The following is a 19,983-nucleotide window of genomic DNA, read 5'->3' as shown; positions in this document are numbered from 1 at the left end:
ATAAAAAGTATTCTAAATCTCTTATAAATAAAGAGGTGCAAATCAAAACAATTCTGAGGTATTCACCTCACACCTAGCAGATTGACTAACAAGACAGCAAAGAAAAGTAATGAATGCTGGAGGGGATGTGGCAAAGTTCGGACATTAATGCATTGCTGGTGGAGTTGTGAATTGATCCAACCATTCTGGAGGGCAATTTGGAACTATGCCCAAAGGGCGACAAAAGAATATCTACCCTTTGACCCAGCCATAGCACTGCTGGGTTTGTACCCCAAGGAAATAATAAGGAAAAAGACTTGTACAAGAATATTCATAGCTGCGCTCTTTGTGATTGCAAAAAAATTGGAAAATGAGGGGATGCTCTCCAATTGGGGATTGGCTGAACAAATTGTGGCCTATGTTGGTGATGGAATACTATTGTGCTCAAAGAAATCATAAACTGGGCAAATTCCATGGAGACTAGAACAACCTCCAGGAATGGATGCAGAGTGAGCGGAGAAGAACCAGGAGAACATTATATACAGATACTGATACACTGTGGTACAATTGAATGTAAAGGACTTCTCCATTAGTTTCAATACAGTGATTCTGAACAACTTGGAGAGATTTACAAGAAAGAACACTATCCACATTCAGAGGGAAAACTGGGAGTAGAAACACAGAAGAAAAACAACTGTGTGATTACATTGGCCAATGACGATATGATTGGGGATGTAGACTGTAAATGATGACCCTAGTGTAAACATCAACAACATGGAAATAGGTTTTTGATCAAGGACACATGTAAAACCCAGTGGAATTGCACGTCGGCTACGGCAATGGGTGGAGGAGGGGAAGGAAAGAATATGATTCTTGTAACCAAGGAAAAAAGTTCTAAATTGACTAATTAAATTAAAAACAAAAATAAAAACAAAATGTACTTAACTATATTGTCTGCCATATGTCTTTGTCTTTTCCATTCAGATAGTCTGAGAGATTTTGTCCAATATTCTGCTAAAATTTAAATATGCTAATTTGATGATATTTCCCTGACTCACTAGTCTAGCAAACCTGTTAAAAACGGAAATAAGGTTAGCCTGTCAGGATTTATTCTTGTTCAAGTAATGTTTTTGCTCATTGTGATTTTTGATACCTATCAAAATTTAAAGGGGTGGTTTTTAGCATCTAGAAAAGAAAGCTTTGATAACTACTGCTTCAGCATAAGCTAAACCTTACAAACTCAATTCTTATGCTTTTTCTTAAAATTGGGACAATATCTGTCCTCTTCCTAATCCTACAACATCTCTCCTTTTCCTCATGTTTTCAAAGCCGTGCACTGCCAGTGACTCAGGTATCACACATACCAATTACTATAGTACCCTAGTTTGCATTTGATTTTGGCTCATTGAGGAACTCACAAAAAGGATAAAGGTACTCTTTTACTATCTCCTCCTATATTTTTCAGTCTCCCCATAAACCACTCTTAAGGGTAAGGGCAACTAAATGGCACAGTGGATACAGTGCAGGACCTGGAGTGAGGAAGACTCATCTTTCGCAGTTCAAATCTGGCCTCGGACACTTATTAGCTGTGTGACCTTTGGCAACCTTATTTGCCTCAGTTTTCTTATCTGTAAAATCATCTATAGAAGGAAATGGCAAATCACTCCAAGATATTGGTCATGAAAAACCCAAATGGGATACGGAAAAGTCAGGCATGACTGAAACAACTCAACAACAATAAACTATTTAATTTCTCTCCTCTCATTCTCTTCTAAATTTTAAGTGATCAATCTGACTTCTGTATTTATTATTCAACTGAAATGGTTCTCCCCAAAGTTATCAGCATCTCTCAAATTGCCAGATCTAATGACTTCTCCTCAGTATTCAGCTTCTTGACCTTTCTGAAACATTAAATAATATTAACCATCCTCACCTCTTGCATACTCTTTCCTTTCTGAATTTGTGACAATGTTCTCTGCTAACCTTCTCAATCTCTTCTGATTTCTCTTCTCTTCTCTTCTCTTCTCTTCTCTTCTCTTCTCTTCTCTTCTCTTCTCTTCTCTTCTCTTCTCTTCTCTTCTCTTCTTCTCTTTTTCTCGCTCTCTCTGTCTCTGTCTCTCTCTGTCTCTCTGTCTGTCTGTCTGTCTGTCTGTCTGTCTGTCTGCCTGTCTGTCTCTCTCTCTCTCTCTCTCTCTCTTGTCCTGAATGCTCATTTGTTGACCTCATCAGCTATCATTAATTCAGTACCTTCTCTATGCCTGTGTCTCTCAGATCTTTACTTTCAGATTTTAATCTCTCCCCTGGGTTTCAGTCCCGTATCATAGTTGCTTAATTAACATATTGAACTAGATGTTCTGTAGACATCTCAAACTCAACCTGTCCAGAATAGAGCTCATGATTCCCCCTCCCTCTTTATTGTACAACATACCCTTCTTTCATATATCTCTATTACTGTTGAAGTCATTACTATCCTTCTGAGTCACATGGATTAATAAATCCAGTGACATCTTCAGCTTCTCACTGACATATCCCACATATTGTGTCTAGGATATAAATCCTGTTCTCACCACTTAAACATGAACCATCCCATTTCAGGGCCTCAACAACATCTCTTACCTGGATGAGTGTAGCTCTTTCCACTATACCATTCTGCTTCCTATTTAATTGAATTATTTCTCGCTGTGTCTTGAGAATATCATTTTTAAAATTCTGAATTTAACAAACACTAAAGAAAATGAGCACTTCTTTATCTATTATAGAACAGGAGTCTGTAGAAGAAATTGATTCTCTACATATTATACAGAACTTGCTTTTTTTAAAAAAAAGTATAATATAGTCAATATGTAACTTTCAAAGCTATACTGCTTGTCTAGGAGTCCTTCTGGCATCCGTTCTGTTCTCTTTCATCTGTTCTCTTAGGGAGAAACTCTGTCCTATTTCTTCCTCTTCCTCTCCTCCCCCTCCAAAGAAAAAAGAAAAACCCTTGTAACAAATAAGCATAGTCAAGCAAAGTGAATGACCAAATCAGCCATATCCAAAAATGTATGTCCTATTTTAGATCGTGAGTTTATCACTTCTCTATCCAGAGGTGGATAGACCTCCACCATTTCATGCTCCCTGATTGCTCTTCTTCTATTCTTACTTAGAAACTTTCAAAATCCATTCTTCAAAAATCTATGGTACATGCCAGAACATAAACGACTATTTCTTTCCTTCTCTATCAAGAATACTTAAGTAGTAATGGTTATTTCCACTCTAAAGTTTCAATTGTTTCCCCTTCAGTAGCTAAGTTTTCCTTGTGGATCCAAATCAGGTCAAGAACTCTGTCCTTACTACCTAGGATTTTCTTATAGAAAGAGTTACTCACTAGTTCCAAATGGCATGTGATTAAACAGGCTTCTCTAGTTCCCATTTGGGGACCATGAAAAAATGACTCTAAGTCACTAGGTGAATTAAATGCCCATTCAAGGTAATGGTGTTAAATACAGTTCTTTACAAGATGTGGAGATCAGATGATGTGAACATAAGTGCTGTCACTGACACTTATGCCAGAGATTCAAGTAAGTCACTTTTACTCTTTGGGACTCAAGTTTCCACAAACCTAACTTTTGATACTTTAAATAATCTGTGATTTCATCAATATAAATATTTCTTCCACCAATACAGATCACACCTCCTCCCACATCTTAATGGTTCCCTGAGTATTCCTATGACTAAACTGTTAATGGCCAACCCTTTGTTGGTGAGACTTTCCACACTTTCTTAGACTGCTTCTTAAATAACACAGTATATTTCTAGGCTCAGACTCAAAGTTAGAAACCATTTCTATCTGAGAGGGACTTACTAGGGCTCATGCTCTTCAAATATGGCCTTGGAAAACCCAAGGACATGCATGTCAAAATGGCATAATTGAGTAGGATTTTGTTCCTCATCTGTAAAATGGGGTTGATACTGTTTCTCTACCCACCTTGAAGGACTGGGTTGTTTTTGCAAAGCCCTTACCTTCTGTCTTAAAATCAATACTGTATGTTGGATCCAAAGCAGAAGAGCAGTAAGGGCCTGGCAATGGAACTTAAGTTACTTGACCATGGCCACACAACTAGGAAATGTCTAAGGTCAGACTTGAACCTAAGACCTCCCATCTATGGGTCTGGCTGTCTATCCACTAAATCACCTAGCTATTTTTGAGGCATGTGTGGTATGGTGGAAAACAGTGAGACCTGGAGTCTTTTGGCTCCTGGATTTGAATATCAGATCTACTAACTATATGACTTTAGGTCATTCCCTTAACTTTTCAGGACCCTAAATGATCCCATCTTTAAGGTGATTCTAGTACTATTTATATTACTCACCTTACAGAGTTATTCTGAGGAAAACTAGAGAGTTCTATAAACATGAGCTATTACTACTTTTCCTCTCTGAGGTTCCATTTCCTCATCTGCAAAAAAGGACATGAAAGGTTGTGATACATACATCAAAAGGCTATCATTGGGGCATAATTGACTCAGTGGATAGAGAGTCAGGCCTGGAGACAGGGGGTCCTGGGTTCAAATCTGACCATAGCACTTCCTAGATGTATGATTCTGGGCAAATCACTTAACTCTAATTGCCTAGCCCTTACTGCTTTTCTGCCTTGGAACTGGTTCCTAGTGCTGATTCTAAGACAGAAGGCAAGAGTTTAAAAAAAATCAAATTCGGGAGACAATATGCAAATAATGACATACAAACAAGATGAGGATAAATTTGGTGTAGTCTCAGAGGGAATGCACTAACTTAAATTAAGGAGAAATAGGAAAATCTTCTTCTAGAAGGTGAATTTTTATCTAGGTTTTGAAGGAAGTTAGAAGGTAGACAAGGAGGGGAAGAATATTCTAGGCATGGGAATTCTGGGCTGGTGAAAATACATGGAATTGGGAGATGGAATGCTTTGTGTGATGACTATCATGAAAGCCAGTGCCAAATAATTATAGAGTATTTAGAAGGTAATAAAGAAGGGACTTTAAAGTCCCTTTGAGTTCTAAATTTGCAATCCTATGAAAATCTCTTTGTAAGCACCTCACGGGCAGCCATATTCCCTCTCTCCCTTCAACCCCTCCATTCCCTGTTACAAAACCTTCCGTATCCCCTGTACTTCTTCAATCCCTACAATTTCCTTTAACTATTACAGCATATGGGAACTATCTGTCTTTTTTTCTGATTTCAGCTTGAGAAGATTAAAATTGATCTTGTATCATTTTCTTATCAATTCTCTTTATAAGTAATTGATTTTGTCTTGTACTACCATTGCCCTATAACTGAATAAATCATGGCTCTTTGTTTCTGAATTTAGTTCAGAATTCAGCCGATTTATAATGGGTTGTTTAGAAATCCAGCTCTCCTGCTAATCACTGATCTCTTCTGGAATATATGAGCATAATATGTGATCTTCTCTAAAATATGTGAGAATAAGAGATTTTGGATTTCATAGCTTTTGCCACCAAGCTATCCTTCAAGGATATCTGCTTTGCAGGCCAAAATTCTGGGCTATTATCTTTTGCCTGTCCTACAAAGAGCGTGTTGTACTCTCATGAGAGAAGAAGGAGATGGAGGACAGAGGAGCATAGATAGCCCACATTACCAAACTTCCTATTAATCATGATGCTCCCTACCCTTAGCTCTGTAACCAAACATAACTTCCTGAATTTGTGATACTACCGGTCTCATAATCAATGACATGATTTTTGCTATATTTGTTCTATGTTTATAAAAGTGTATTGTACCCCCAATCTGGAGTCTTTAAAGGATCTGAGATATCTGCTTTATTGGGATAGCACCCCCATTAATAAAAGATAACTTTGCTCAGAGAAACCTGCCTCATCTTACCTTTATGGCCACAAATTCTATTGTTAGAAGATATAGTTGCAGGTCTGGCCATGAGTGTGAGGACTGCATTAGGAATTGCCATATTCCATTTTTCTTATAACTTGAACCAGACAGAAAACTTGAGTCTTATTTCTATATGCTTTTGCAATATGATATAATAATAATGTTTACCCCAAAGGAGTTATGTATACAAGCATAATCATTCTACCCTTCTCCTTTTCAAAGAAAAAAGCTATGGGTCAAGAAATTTAAACCCAAGGATACATATTTAGTAAATGTTAGAAATCTGAAGCACTTGAACTCAGATTTCCAGATTCATAACACAGTCTCTTTCCATTATGTCACTATTTCTGATAATATGGGCCAGCTAGGTGGTGCCATAGAGCATAGAGTGCTTGACCTGGACTCAGAAAGACTCATCTTCTTGAGTTCAAATCAGGTCTTAGATATTTATTAGCCTTATGGCCCTGGGCAAGTCACTTAACCAATTTGCCTTCCTTTCCTCATCTATAAGATGAATTGGAGAAGGAAATGACAGATAATTCCAGTATCTTTTCCAGGAAAACCCTAAATGAGGTCACAAAGTCAGACATGTCTGAAAATGAAGAACAACCCTTTAATACCCCTATTTGTACCTCAAGAAAATTAACACAAAAGGTAAGACTACAAGATCAAAGATTCAGAGCTGAAAGGGACCTTAAAGGTCATCCAATCTCAAGCTTTTTGGCCTCAGGACTCCTTTACACTCTTAAAAATAATATTGAGAATCTCCCTCAAGAGTTTTTGTTTATGTGGATTATATCAATTGCTATTTACTATGTTAGAAATTAAACTATCTTCGTATTATTCTGAAAATAATTTTAACCTGGTGGGCTTTTTGAAAGGGTCTTACAGATCTCCAGGGTTCTCTGAACTAATAAGATTTGAGAACCATTCATCTAATTTCACTTTAAAATTTACTGAAGAGAAAATGGAAAGCCAGGAAAAGGAAGGAATTGGGCTCAAGACCACCCAAATGATCTAAATATAAGACCTGAAACTTCAAATCCAATATTATTTCCACTACACAAGTCAATACATACTGTAAATAAAGTCACTCCAGACTATAAAAAAAGACCCACAAGTCTTTTTTTTTTTTGGACATTCTATAATTCTCCCTGGAATGCAGCCATTTACATATGAAACCTTTGCAGACATTAGCACATCATAGATACCATTCTTTCAAAGACTTCCTGACTGTGATCCTACTCTTGGGGGAAGAAGGGAAAAATATGACCCCAGACTCTCTTCATGGGAACTTTAAACCCAATATTCTCTGCTAAGCCCAACTCTCTGGTTTACCACAGGGCTAAAGAGATGGCTCTGATATGCACCCTGGAGGATAGCATTGTTCAATGAAAGTTGAAGAAGAAAGCATTAAAAGCTTCAGAGCTAGAAAGCTTGGTAATAATCACAGAATCTCTGACTTGGAAAGGATCCCAGAGGGCGTCTACTAGAACTCCTACCTGATCAAGAATTCCCTTTACAAGATAAGGATTACTGAAACTAGCTTTTTCTTGAAGGAGACTGCCATCATTATTGATCTTGGGGTTGTTTGTTCCATATCTTGTTCATATCTAGTGTTTAATAAATATTTTTGGGTTGGCCTGGATCAATCAAGGGTCTTAAGACAGTACCATTTAAAACCATAAAAAGATCTGTTGAAGGAACAAGAGATATTTAACTTGGGGAGGAGAAGAGTGAGGAGTGGGGAAGGATATGATAGTTGTCTTCAAGTAGTTAGAAGGGTCTTTGCTTGTTAGTGCGATGAGTTTTATTCAAGCAACAGGTAGAGCTTTCAAAAAGAGCATATTTGGCTCAATGGTAGAAAAAACTTACCCCAAAATAGAGTAGAATAGATTGTCATAGGAGATAGTGTATACTCCCCACCAAAGGTCTTCTAGGAAAAACTAGGTGACCACTTGTTTGGAATTTTGAAGAAGAGATTCTTGTCAGAGTACAGTATGGATTAGATGACTTCTGCGAACCTTTCTAAGTCCAAAATGAGGTGATTTAGTGACCAAAACAAATGGCCAACAAGACATTATGATCTCTTCATAGGGTTATATTTACTTTAATACTTCAAGAATCAGTCATTTCAGGGGCAGCTAGGTGACTCAGTGGATTGAGAGCCAGTACTAGAGATGAGAGGTCCTGGGATCAAATCTGGCCTCAAACACTTCCGTCTGTGTGACCCTGGGAAAGTCACTTAATCCCTATTGCCTAGCCCTTACTGCTATTCTGCCTTGGATTTCAAATATTGATTCTAAGACAGAAGGTAAAGGTTTAAAAAAAAAGAATCAGTCATTTCATCAATGTGGGTCATTCTACCTACTCAGATGTTAACCCTCTAATGCTTCATATTTGCAGTTTTGTTTGTGGTCAGAAAAATGCATCACAGAGACCAACATATAAGCCTTCTTTGGGCTGACCCATGCACAAAGATTTCCTTGTTTGATAACATCTGCCAGAACTCATGTTCTGTGGGCATAATCTAGTACCATCTCCCTGCTAAATGGAAGCACTGGTGGAAGATGTCACAGGTGAGTATATTTCAGTTCTTCAATGGATTCACAGTGCCAACCACTGTTTTCCATGTTTCTAAATCCTATACAGCTCTGGTCTGTATAATCTCATGAATCCCTCATAGAGGAGTTAACCAACATGCTAATGACCTTCTTCTAGCCTTTAACATTATCTAGATATCAGAGGAGTCGTTCTCTTGTTAACATTACTTCTCAAGACATGACTAGCCTTCTGCCTACTTTTTATGATCATATATTTCCTTAAAGATATCATTGACATCATTATTTGCATTACTGGTAATATGCCATTTACTTAAAAGTCACTATATGTTTGTCTACTGCCTTTTGGGATAGATGCAATTTGGGGATATATGCAGTTCTAAATTTTTGACTAAGATAAAATTTGATTTATATCTTTTATCCTACTAACTAAATTTCCCCTTGTGTCCTTTCCCCTTTCCTCTTTCTAAGAACTATTCCTCATAAAGATTTTTTTCAAAGTAAAAGAAAGAGGAAAACAAAAATCAGCAAAACTGATTGAGGCATAAAAAACCCTGAAAAATATATATGCAATATCCCCTCTTCAGGATTATGTTTATTCTCTGTAATTTAGCAACATTTATCTTTGATTGTTTTGCGGTTATTGTTTCCATTTACATTGTTGTAGTCATTGTGTATAGTTTTTTTTTTGTAAGGGAGGGCAGCTCTAATTGACTTCACTCTGCATTCTTTCATGTAAGTACATTCATGATTTCTTATAGTCGAGTTACAATCCATTACATTTATGTGCTACAATTTGTTAAATCATCCTCCAATTGTTGAGCATCTACTTTGTTTCCAAGTCTTTGATACCACAAACAATTGGCTATAATATTTTTATGTAACTGGGAACTTTTAAAATTTTTTCTTCAGTGACGTCTTTGAGGTAAATGCCTAGCAGTAGAAATTCTGGGTCAAAGAGTATGGACATTTAAATCCTATTTGAATAATTTCAAATTGCTTTCCAAAATAATCATAAATTCACAGCTCTATCAATAATACATTAATATGTCTATTTGTCTGTACTCTCTCCAAAACTATTCCCATATTTTGTCATCTTTGCCAATTTGTTGGATTTGAGATAAAAATCTAAAGGTTATTTTGACATGCATTTCTCTGATTGGCCATTCTGTACATTCTTTTGCAATTGTAGCTTTCAATTCTTTTGAAAACTGCTTGCTCACATCCTTTAACCATTTATCTAGTGGGGAATGGCTTTTGGTCATATATATTTCTGTTAACTCTCTCTCTATATATTGAATAGCAAAATTTTTTTCCAAGTAATTTGACGAAAAAAGATTTTCCCCATTCAAAAACTTCTTTTCTTATTCTAGAGAAATGAATTTTGTTTGTGTTTTTTAATTTAATTTAATCAAATTATTTATTTTACTTTTTGTAATTGCCTCTCTCCTTTGGATAAGAAGATATCTTCTACCCATGGCTGTGAAAGTTATGTGACTTGCTTTTCTTCTAATTTTTTTGTGTGATCTTTTAAATTCAGGTTGTATGTCCATTTTCAATTTATTATGGAATAGATACCCTAAAATGTTAGTCTAAGACCAATTCTTTTTTTAAAATTTTATTTAATTAATTAATTTAGAATATTTTCCCATGGTTACATGATTCATGTTCTTTCCCTACCCTCCTCCCACAGTCAACATGCAATTCCATTGGGTTTTACATGTGTCATTAATCAAGACCTATTTCCATATTATTGATATTTGCACTAGGGTGATTGTTTAGAGTCTATATCCCCAAACATATCCCCATCAACCCATGTGATCAAGCAGTTGTTTTTCTTCTGTGTTTCTATTTCCACAGTTCTTCCTCTGAATATAGGTAGTGTTCTAAGACCAATTTCTTTAAGACTGTTTTCATGTTTTCCCAGCAGTTCATATCAAAAACTTCTTTCTCAAAAGATTTCAGTTTTTGGTTTTGTTGAATACTGAGTTATTGAGTTCTTTTATTTCTGGTTCTCCTTTGACTGGCCTATTCTCTTCATCTACTTCTCTAATTTTTAACCAACATTAAATGGCTTGGTGACTTCAGCTTTTATTCTTTATAGACTATGGTAGTTTGTAGTTCACCACCTTATTTTCATTGGAAGAATACTGGTGTTTAAAAGATGAATTTTTGAGTCAGATGATACTCTAATCTAGGTCCATCTCATTGTCTGCCTGTAGAGTTTAAGATATTTGGTCTAATTCAATGCATTTTCCATCTGACTTCATGTCATAAAGTGAACAGGAGGCATTCTTCATTCATTTGCTTTTTCAACAATTCCTTTTTCCCAATCATTTGGTTTTCACCACTCTGTGAGATATCTGAAAAGCCAGTTGACTCAGTGCTTGAAATTTTCTTCCTTCCAGCAAAGATTTGTTTGGGGGCATGTATGGTCTGATCCAGACAATCTTTTAGTTTTGTTCTCTTTACTATCACTTCCATGTCCTCATATATCATGCATACAGGATTGACAAGTTGTGTCCAGATTTGCTATTTTCCCTGCCACAGATGATGAAACTAGATTGCTATGCAAATGAAGGCAAATCTGTTCCATTTTTAAAAATCTGCCATTCTCCTACCAGTTTGTCATTAAATTCTCCTAGGATGACCTGATTTAGTTGGCTTTCACATTAAACATTCGGCAGTCTCTCCTCTCTACTAAACTTCGCTATTTTTGAAAATTATATTGCTCATAACGTTTCACCATTCTCTTCCAGGCTTAACCAATGAATTTATATTCTAAATAAATGCTGACAATGACTGATCAAGTTCTTGCCAAGGAGAGACAACTATTTGTTGATTGAGGTATTTTGGAGGCTACTTTGACCTCCTTTTTTAGGTCAATTGCTTTACATCAATTGATTATATAAGAACTGATGATGATGTGAAACATTGTCTCTTTCTTCATTTGTTTCTCATTTTTATAGTCATCATTAGCTAGTTTGGATAGGTCAAGCAGGAGATATTGTAATTACACAATCATCTTACCTTTTATCCTTTCTTTAAATTTGGGGTCAGCCTAAGACTTGATCTAATTGGTCAATGGACTGACTGCACTCAGGGAGTCAATTCAGAAACATCAACAACTAGTCATTCTTTGTCTATAATGATATAGTCAATTTCCTTTTTTGTGATGTTGTTTGGGGTTCACAATATTCAATGCCTTTAAAAACTTTTTGAATTAAATATTTAAGACACATGGGAATGAATTTCTGAGTGGTCTACAACTCTTTGTCCTCTTTCTTAATCTCAAAATATATTTTAAAATGTGGCTTATTTTTTCATGTTTCCCTACATATACATACATTTGCCCGGAAATTGCTATGTATCAAAGTATATTTGGGCACAGTTTAGAAACTTGATTTGGAATGTCTTGTTAAGTTCTTACTAGAATATCTAGGTAAAGGCATCATGGTGTAGTGGAAAGGACACATTGGCTCTGGAGTCAGGACCTGGGTGTCCTGCTTCTGTTGTTTACTAGCTATATAATCTTAAAAATTGGGGGTGTGTGCTCAGTTTCATTTATAAAATAGGAAGATTGAATTAATTCTAGTTCTCTGTCAATTTTAGATTTGATCTAGCTAAAGTATATCTATCTATGTCTATCTGTCTGTCTGTCCATCTGTTCATCCATTCATCTATCTGTCCATGTCTCTCTATCCATTTATCTATCCAGTTGTCTATAATATATGGAGAAATATTATATCTATATCAGAGAAAGATTACATATTTTGGATCATACACACACATATGTTTCATGTAGGTACACATCAAATGTCCCTAAAATGAAAAGTTCTTATTTGTAATTTTAGGGACATTTCATGTATATATGCATGCACATATAGTCCACACTCATATGAGATCCTACATATGAATAAAGCTCATATATAATATCATATGGAAAAATCATGATACATATTGAATATATCATAGGGATAGATCATATGAGCTGATATGTATGATCTCTCTATATAATGCTTCTTCATATGTGTGTATATACCTGTGTGTATATATGAATTCCCGGACCAGTTCATTTTTCTGCCACAGTTCTTTGGCTAATAAGCTATAATTATCTTCTGAATGATCTTTTTGATCAGTCATCATGAAACTCTGTTAGGGGAATAAAGATTAGCTGAGGTCCCATTAAATGCTCTTTCTTATTGCCTTTGGAGGTGTGATGAAAGAAACTCCTACCCAATTCCTCATTCCCTCTCCAAAGTGAACTTCTGGATCCATCTTCAATCTAGCTGCAATTTCTCTATGGTCTTCTGGTTTTACTTACAGTAATAATATCAATATTGGTATGACCCAGTTTCTTTAGCAGTATATGAATTTATAGAGGCTAACTGACTAAGCATGGTCACACAACTAGTCAAAGTCAGAAGCAGAATTTCAAGTCACATCTTTTTCCCAAAAAGTCTAGCAGCCATAGTGACTTTAGTGGCCCTGAGGAAACCTGATACTACTTGCAGACTAATGAGCACCACATTATCTGCAAACAAGAACATTTAGTTCCTGGTTGTTGAACCTGGATTTTACACTTAAAATATAAAGTGAAATTAATGTTAATAAATTATCTAAAAGTCATAAAATTTTCTGTCCTTCCCCCTTTTGTCACTCTTATCTTAATTTTTTTTTAGGGAGAGAGGGAGGAAGGAAGAAAAGGAAGGTAGAAGGAAGGAAAAAGAAAGGAAAGCGGGAAAGAAGAAAAGAAAGAAGAAAAAAAAAGGAAGTTAAGGAGGGATAGAAGACAGAAGGAAAAAAAAAGCTTTCCCATTCTTATCTTGTTAATACAGACAGAAAAGTGCTACAAAAGCACAAAGCCCTTTCTTCATGGCTCAGAATAACTCACTTGGTGGTCAATAAATTGGTGGTGATACTTGGGCTAGTCTTTAGCAGAGTCATCATTCTCACAAGCTTTGGTGACTTGTACCCTGTTGGCATAGGCTTTGGGAGCCTTGAGTCACCTTCATGTCATGACAAAACATCAGAGGTAGGCTTTGGTGGAATTGTTATTAGAGAAACAATAAAACCTCATATTTGTATACATAGCACCTGGCAGTTAGTGCAGTACAGCAGAAAGTGTATAATATTAGCAATCAGGAGATCTCAGTCCAATATTTACTAGCAGGAACCTGACAACCCACTTCACCCCTAAACCTCAGATTCCTAATCTGAAAAATAGATCTAAATAGCATTTTCATTCCATAACTCAGTTATTATGAAGAAGGTGCTGTATAAACTTCAAATCAAGAAAGAAATGTGAGGCATGATTGCTGCTTTGTCTCATTCTCATCTTTCTTTTTTAATGGGATTTAGATGAAAACAAAATGATGACAAGTCACTGGTCCACTTTTCTTTTATATCTAAAGTTTAGCCCAGGGAAGGTAGGTGGCTTAGTGGATTGAAAGCTAGGTCTAGAGACCAGAGTTCCTGGGTTCAAATCTGGACTCAGACACTTCCTAGCAATGTGACCTTGGACAAGTCACTTAATCCCCATTGCCTGGCCCTTACCATTCTTCTGCACTGGAACCAATACACAGTATTGATTCTAAGAAAGAAGGCAGGGTTTAAAAAATACAGTTTAGCAGACTATTGCACAGGTAGATGTGATTAATTTTTGCAATTGAACAAGAGTAGAATATAAGCTTATCATTTGTATACTCAGTAAAGTTTGTTTCCAACATATCCAGGCAGCAGGAGTCAAAAAGAGAAATACCATTTAAAATCACCTTAGACAAAATAAAATATCTAGAAATCTATTTTCCAAAGCAAACACAGGAATTATGTGTTTTTTACATTTTTACAGTGTTTTTTACACTTTACATACAATTAAAACTAGATCTAAGTAATTGGAAAAACATTAATTGCTCATGGGTAAGACAAGCTAATACAATAAAAATGACAATCCTACCCAATTTAATTTACTTATTCAGTGCCATACCCATCGAATTACCAAGAAACTTTTTTACTGATTAGAAAAAATTATAACAAAATTCATTTGGAAGAACAAAAGACCAAGAATATCCAGGGAACTAACGAAAAAAAAAAAGGTGAAGGATGGTGACCTAGCAGTACCAGATCTTGAACTGTACTATAAAGCAGTAGTGAATTGATGGCACATGTTAAACCCAGTGGAATTGAGTGTCAGATAGGGAGGGAGTTGGGAGGAGAGGAGGGAAAGAACATGAGTTTTGTAACCATGGAAAAATATTCTAAATCATCTAACTAAATAAAATTAAAAAAGCAAAAAAAACTTCAGACAACTCTAGCAGCAGGCAAGATGGAGAGAACGACAAGAATTGTGCTAATTTCTCCTACTAGATGTCCATCTTTTGAAAGTTTTTCATTCTAAGTAGTTTCTAGATACAAGTATTTAGTATGATAACATCTATTAAAAATCATTGGTTCATAAGTTTTTAATGGACCATTGTTATGTATAGTTTGGTAGCCATAAACAATAGTTGTTATATGTTCCAGTTCTTATATGGTTTATTTGTTGAAATCTCAAGGAATTTTGTGATTTTGCATTTGAAATATGGAGATTTGTCCTATGAGGCATTAGAAAGTATAGTCATCTTCCAGTGCATAATTCTAGCCACTGGTCACTTCTTTCTAAATATCCAGTAGATGCTAAATTTTTGTACCCTGCAGTGATAGGTTGCACAGTTTTAACCAATTCAATGCATAATCTATGTTGATCAATAATTTGTTCAGGTTCCTTAAGGATAAACTTTCTGTAATTTCTAGTGGCAATGGCCTGATTCTGAATCACTATAATGAACTCTTCTGGCTCTGTAACCAAAGTTGCATGATGGCCTTTATTTCAATGCCTCTTTGCTGACTGGTTGAATTCTTGTGGATGCCACCTGTGAAATGCCTTAGGATTCTATGGTTGGATTTTAATGGTTTACAGGCTCTTTCTGAAGATAAACTACTTTCATTCTAATAGACAATTTCATCCTCAGTGTCAGCATTTTTATAAAGTGAGGTCTGTTCTAAGAGTTTTGTTTTAAAACTTTAACTGGTTTTTAAGGTGCTCTGAAACTCTCATTTGTTTTCCTCCTTTCTCAGGAAGAAGTATTAATTTTTCCATAGCTGCCTTGGGGTGATGAGCCCTGTATTTAATTAACATTTTGTCTGGACACTTTCAAGATCTATTATCATTCATTTTATTGTTCCAAAATTAGACATTAAGTCCATATGGCATAGATGTCAATTTCTCAAAAGATTTTCTTCCTATTAAACTTTAATTTTAAGATCCTAGTCAGTTTCTTACATGCCTGGAGTAGGCTAAGAAACTTGTAAACATTGTCTTCAGCCATTGGTTCAATTAAATCTCTGGAATCAATCTCAAAGCAGTCAGACACTAGTCTTTCTTGGAAAACATTACTAACTTTTTCACTGAGTCCAAATGACATTTTGATATTGTTGAAGGTTTTCACAGAATTTCACAGAATAAAGATACCTAATAGCATATTATAACCTTTATCTTCCATCTTAGAATCAATACTGTGCATTAGTCCTAAGACAGAAGAGTGGTAAGGGCTAGGCAATGAAGGTTAAGTGACTTGGCCAGGGTTGCACAACCAGGAAGTATCTGAGCTTATATTTGAACCCAGGACCTCCCACCTCTAGGCTTGACTCTCAATCCACTGGGCCACCTAGTTGCCTCCAGTTGATATAATATTGATGAAATCTTCCAATGCCTTTCTTGCTATTTGTTGTTTAGTTGTTTCAGTTGTGTCTGACTCTTTGTGACCCCATTTGGGATTTTCTTGGCAAAGATATTGGTGGTTTGCCATTTCCTTCTCCAGCTTAAACAGAGGAGAAATCAGAGGTAAAGAGTGTCAAGTGTCTTGTCCAGGGTCACACAGCTAGCAAATATCTGAGGCCAGATTTGAACCCAGGAAGAGAAGTCTTGCTGCTATTAGTCCTGGAACCCTATCCACCGTACCATATTGCTGTCCTGATGTCTTCCAAAGTTTTTAATGGTTTTTCTCATGCTACTGCTGCTATGATGGTATTTGATGTTTGTCCTTTGGAAGATTCCTCCATAGCACACCTTTCTTCTTAGACTGTAGTAATAACAATGGCAGCAGCATGTACTATTGTGTGCAGATCCTAAAATGTCTTTATACTCTCACGTATTACAGGAGAATATATTTGTTCATCACAGTTACAGCAGATACTAATTTTTGGAATTACTTTGGTTTGGTATAATTAGTCTATTAGCTGCATTCAGGAAAAAGGGCTTTTTGAAATGTCATTTCTAAATATGCCTATCTGCTTTTCAAAACCATGTGAGACATCAAAATTACCTTCCTTATCTGTTTAATTATTAGGTAACACTTGTGGAGTTTGTATAAATTGCAGTATTACAACATCTTGAGGTTCTCTGGCATTTTCCTCTTCCAATAGACATTAACTCCACAATTTCCATTCATTTCTTTAATGGAGGCTTAGGAATTAAGTTTTCATTGCCTAGGATTGATCCACAAGAGGCTGTCAAGTAACATGGAGCTGAAAGGATCATTAAGAAAAAACAGGATGAAGTCTTTGCCTATCACTGATAAAATGGTTCCAGTTTTGTTCTGATATACTATTGGTGAATAATGAAAACATTCATGCTTTGAGTCCTCTTCATGTACATCTGTGGTTGGCTAACTTTGATGGTGGCCACTATCTTCAATGTGGCATTTATAGCAGGTGGGATACTGATATTTTTACTTTTTCTGACTAGAGTACCAAAATAGGAAAGGATGCCACTCATTTTGCTGCCTTTGGCATCAAGCTTTTCATCACGATGGTTCTGTGTAGTCCTACATCACAACCCTCTGTCACTCCATCTATTTCTTTGAGTCATGTGAGCTACCCAATCAGTGGTATCACCAGAGGCCAATCAGTTGGAATTTCAGGATTCTTGCTAGGCCTTTACTGATACCACAGTAATCTCAAAGTGTACATAGTCCCCAATGTCTATCCCCCTGGATAACATTCTCCTACTTTGTCACTGAATACCCCAACTCATGACATCAATAAGGACTGGATTTTGAGGGGATATTATAATTATTTTTAACTTTGATTTTTATTATTGTTTCAGTCATGAAGCACTTTAAATTTATTTTCTCGTTAAATTCTCCTAACTTCCTGGAAAGGTAGGCACAGAACAATATTATCCTTATACTGAAAATGAGGAAATAGTCCCAGAAAAGAAAAGTGACTTTTCCAAGGTCATATATCAAATTGAGGCAGAGCTAGAATGAGAATTCAAGCCTCCTGACTCTTTCCTAGTTCCGTTCTTTTTTTCTGCCCCATTACAATGCTTCCCTGAACAAGAGATAATGTACCATAGAATATAATCAGTATTAGAAGAATTAAGGGTCAATGTAGAAAGCAAGAGAAATTGAGGTAAGAAGGAAACACGAAACTATCTAGCTATGATAGCTGGCTTCAAAGGATGAGTTCTATGGGTAAAAAAAAAATCACTCCTCCCTGCTACACCTTCCTCCATCCACCTAATTCATAAAATAAGTAAATAAATGATGCTCTGGTTATACATGCCTAGCATGGGAGACCTAGATGAATAAGATAAAGTCTTAGTACTGAAAAAAATCTCTAGCATAGTGTTGACAGGACACAAATAATTATGATACAAAGAAAAATGTGATATAGTTGTTCAAATCCTTATCACCTTTCATATGGATTACTATCATCAGTTCCTGATTTATCCCCTGCCTCTAATCTCTCTTGTCTAACCCATGCTCTTCCTAAATCATATCTGCCCATATCCCTCCCCTTCTTAGCAGATTCTTATTGCTTATGGGATTTAAAAAAAATTAAAAAGAGGGAGAGAAGGGAGACAATTTGAACCTTATAATTTTGGAAAATATATGTGAAAATTACTAAATGTAATATCAATTATTATTTTTTTATTATAGCATATTATATTAATATTATCATATAATATAAAATAAAGTATATTTTATATTATTATAACTATTACATTTAAAAAAGAAAGCTTAATAAAAGAAGAGTTTAAAGCATTCCCAGAAAAAAAATTCTATCAATTCCTCAGAATGGTCATTAAAGTCCATCTCAGCCTGTCCCTAACCTGTATTTCTAGCCATATTTTGCTCTACTTTCTCACATATATTCTATGTTCCAGGTGTTCTTTGAACTCGATACAATCTCCCCCACCTAAAAACACATAAAACATGTTTGGCTTTACCATGCCAGAAATTTACTTAATTTCATTTTCTTCTGTTAAAACCTTTCTCATCCTTAAGAGATTAATCTCTGTCACCATTTTCTTCACAAAGCCTTTCCCAAGGCACTCAACTGAAAGCAATCTCTCCTCAAATTTGCCTTAATCCATTTATCTTTATAAAACTCTAAATTTGCTTATATGTATCTATGCATATGTTGTCCTCTTTGGTAAATTACCATACTCCTTGAGAGCAGGGACAATGTCATTTTTAGCATCTATGGCATGAGCACAAGGACTAGTATGGAATTGGTACCTAATCAGTGTTTGCTGAATTGCATAAGTGCACACAGGAAATATAAAGTGTGATACCAGGCACGAGGAAGAAAAGATTGTTTCTGACTGAGGGGGTCCAGGAAGTCTTCATGAAGGATTTAGCAATGGACTTGGGTCTTGAATGATAGTTAGGATTTCAACAGATAGAGCTGAGAATGGAATCAAGAAGTGAGGAAAATATTCCAGATATAAGAAATAATGATAATTATACTAATAATTAAAATAATATTAACATTCAGTATTCTATTCTGCTTTCAGGTTTACAAAGCAGTTTCTTTATAATAACTTTGTGAAGTAAGTAGGGAAAGTGTTATTCTCATTTAACGGATGAAGAAACTGAGGTTCAGAAAGGTTATGTGACCCTCTCATGAGTTTTCAGTCAGTAGTTACTGAGGCTAGAATTCAGAGCAGTGTAAACAAAAGCTCCCATGCATTCCATTTCTTTCTCCTGTCACCTCAGTACCAGTGCTAGTTATATAGCTCAAAGACCACAAAGACAGAGAGAAAATATTCATATGTACAAAAATATTTATAGCAGCACTTTCTGTTGTGGCTAAATGGGTTTGGAAGCCAAATGGGTGATCACCAATTGGGGAACTGTTGGAATATGAATGTAATTGAATATTATTGTGCCATAAGAGATGATGAAAGGGATTTATCTGAGAAACCTAGGAAAATAAAAATGAATTAATACAAAGTGAAGGGAACAGAACCAGGAGACCAATTTACAGAATAACAACAGCAGCAGCAATATTATAAACAACTTGGAAAGACTTGGACCAAAGCAATTATCAAATATAGCTCCAAAAGAAAGATGCTGAATTGTACTTTGCAATTATTGACAGGGAGGTGATGGATTAGAGGTATTGAATGAGACACAGAGGGGCATCTAGGTGGCTCGGTGGGTGAAGCATCAAGCCTGGAGACAGGGGGTCCTGGGTTCATATCTGGCCTCAGAGACTTCCTAGCTGTGTGATTCTGGACAAGTCACTT

At 35.9% G+C, this 19,983-nt stretch overlaps 1 protein-coding gene and 1 long non-coding RNA gene across 6 annotated transcripts in view; one reads left to right on the top strand and one right to left on the bottom strand.

Annotated features, from left to right (window-relative positions):
* Positions 1-18,338, top strand: part of LOC103104089 (uncharacterized) — a 53,327-nt gene extending 34,989 nt beyond the window's left edge. For both annotated transcript variants that reach the window (XR_008915090.1, XR_008915089.1), the window contains 3 exons: positions 6,726-7,284; positions 8,251-8,423; positions 13,088-18,338. This is a non-coding gene — a long non-coding RNA (uncharacterized LOC103104089). The remainder of the gene's footprint in view (positions 1-6,725; positions 7,285-8,250; positions 8,424-13,087) is intronic.
* BEGAIN (brain enriched guanylate kinase associated) overlaps positions 1-19,983 on the bottom strand; it is a 284,146-nt gene that overhangs the window by 132,794 nt on the left and 131,369 nt on the right. The gene's annotated exons all lie outside the window — the stretch shown is intronic.

Source organism: Monodelphis domestica, chromosome 1 (genome assembly GCF_027887165.1).
Source record: "Monodelphis domestica isolate mMonDom1 chromosome 1, mMonDom1.pri, whole genome shotgun sequence".
NCBI classification, from domain to species: Eukaryota; Metazoa; Chordata; class Mammalia; order Didelphimorphia; family Didelphidae; genus Monodelphis; species Monodelphis domestica.
The sequence above is the reverse complement of the archived record's forward strand: the minus strand, read 5'-3'. Positions and strand labels throughout refer to the sequence as shown.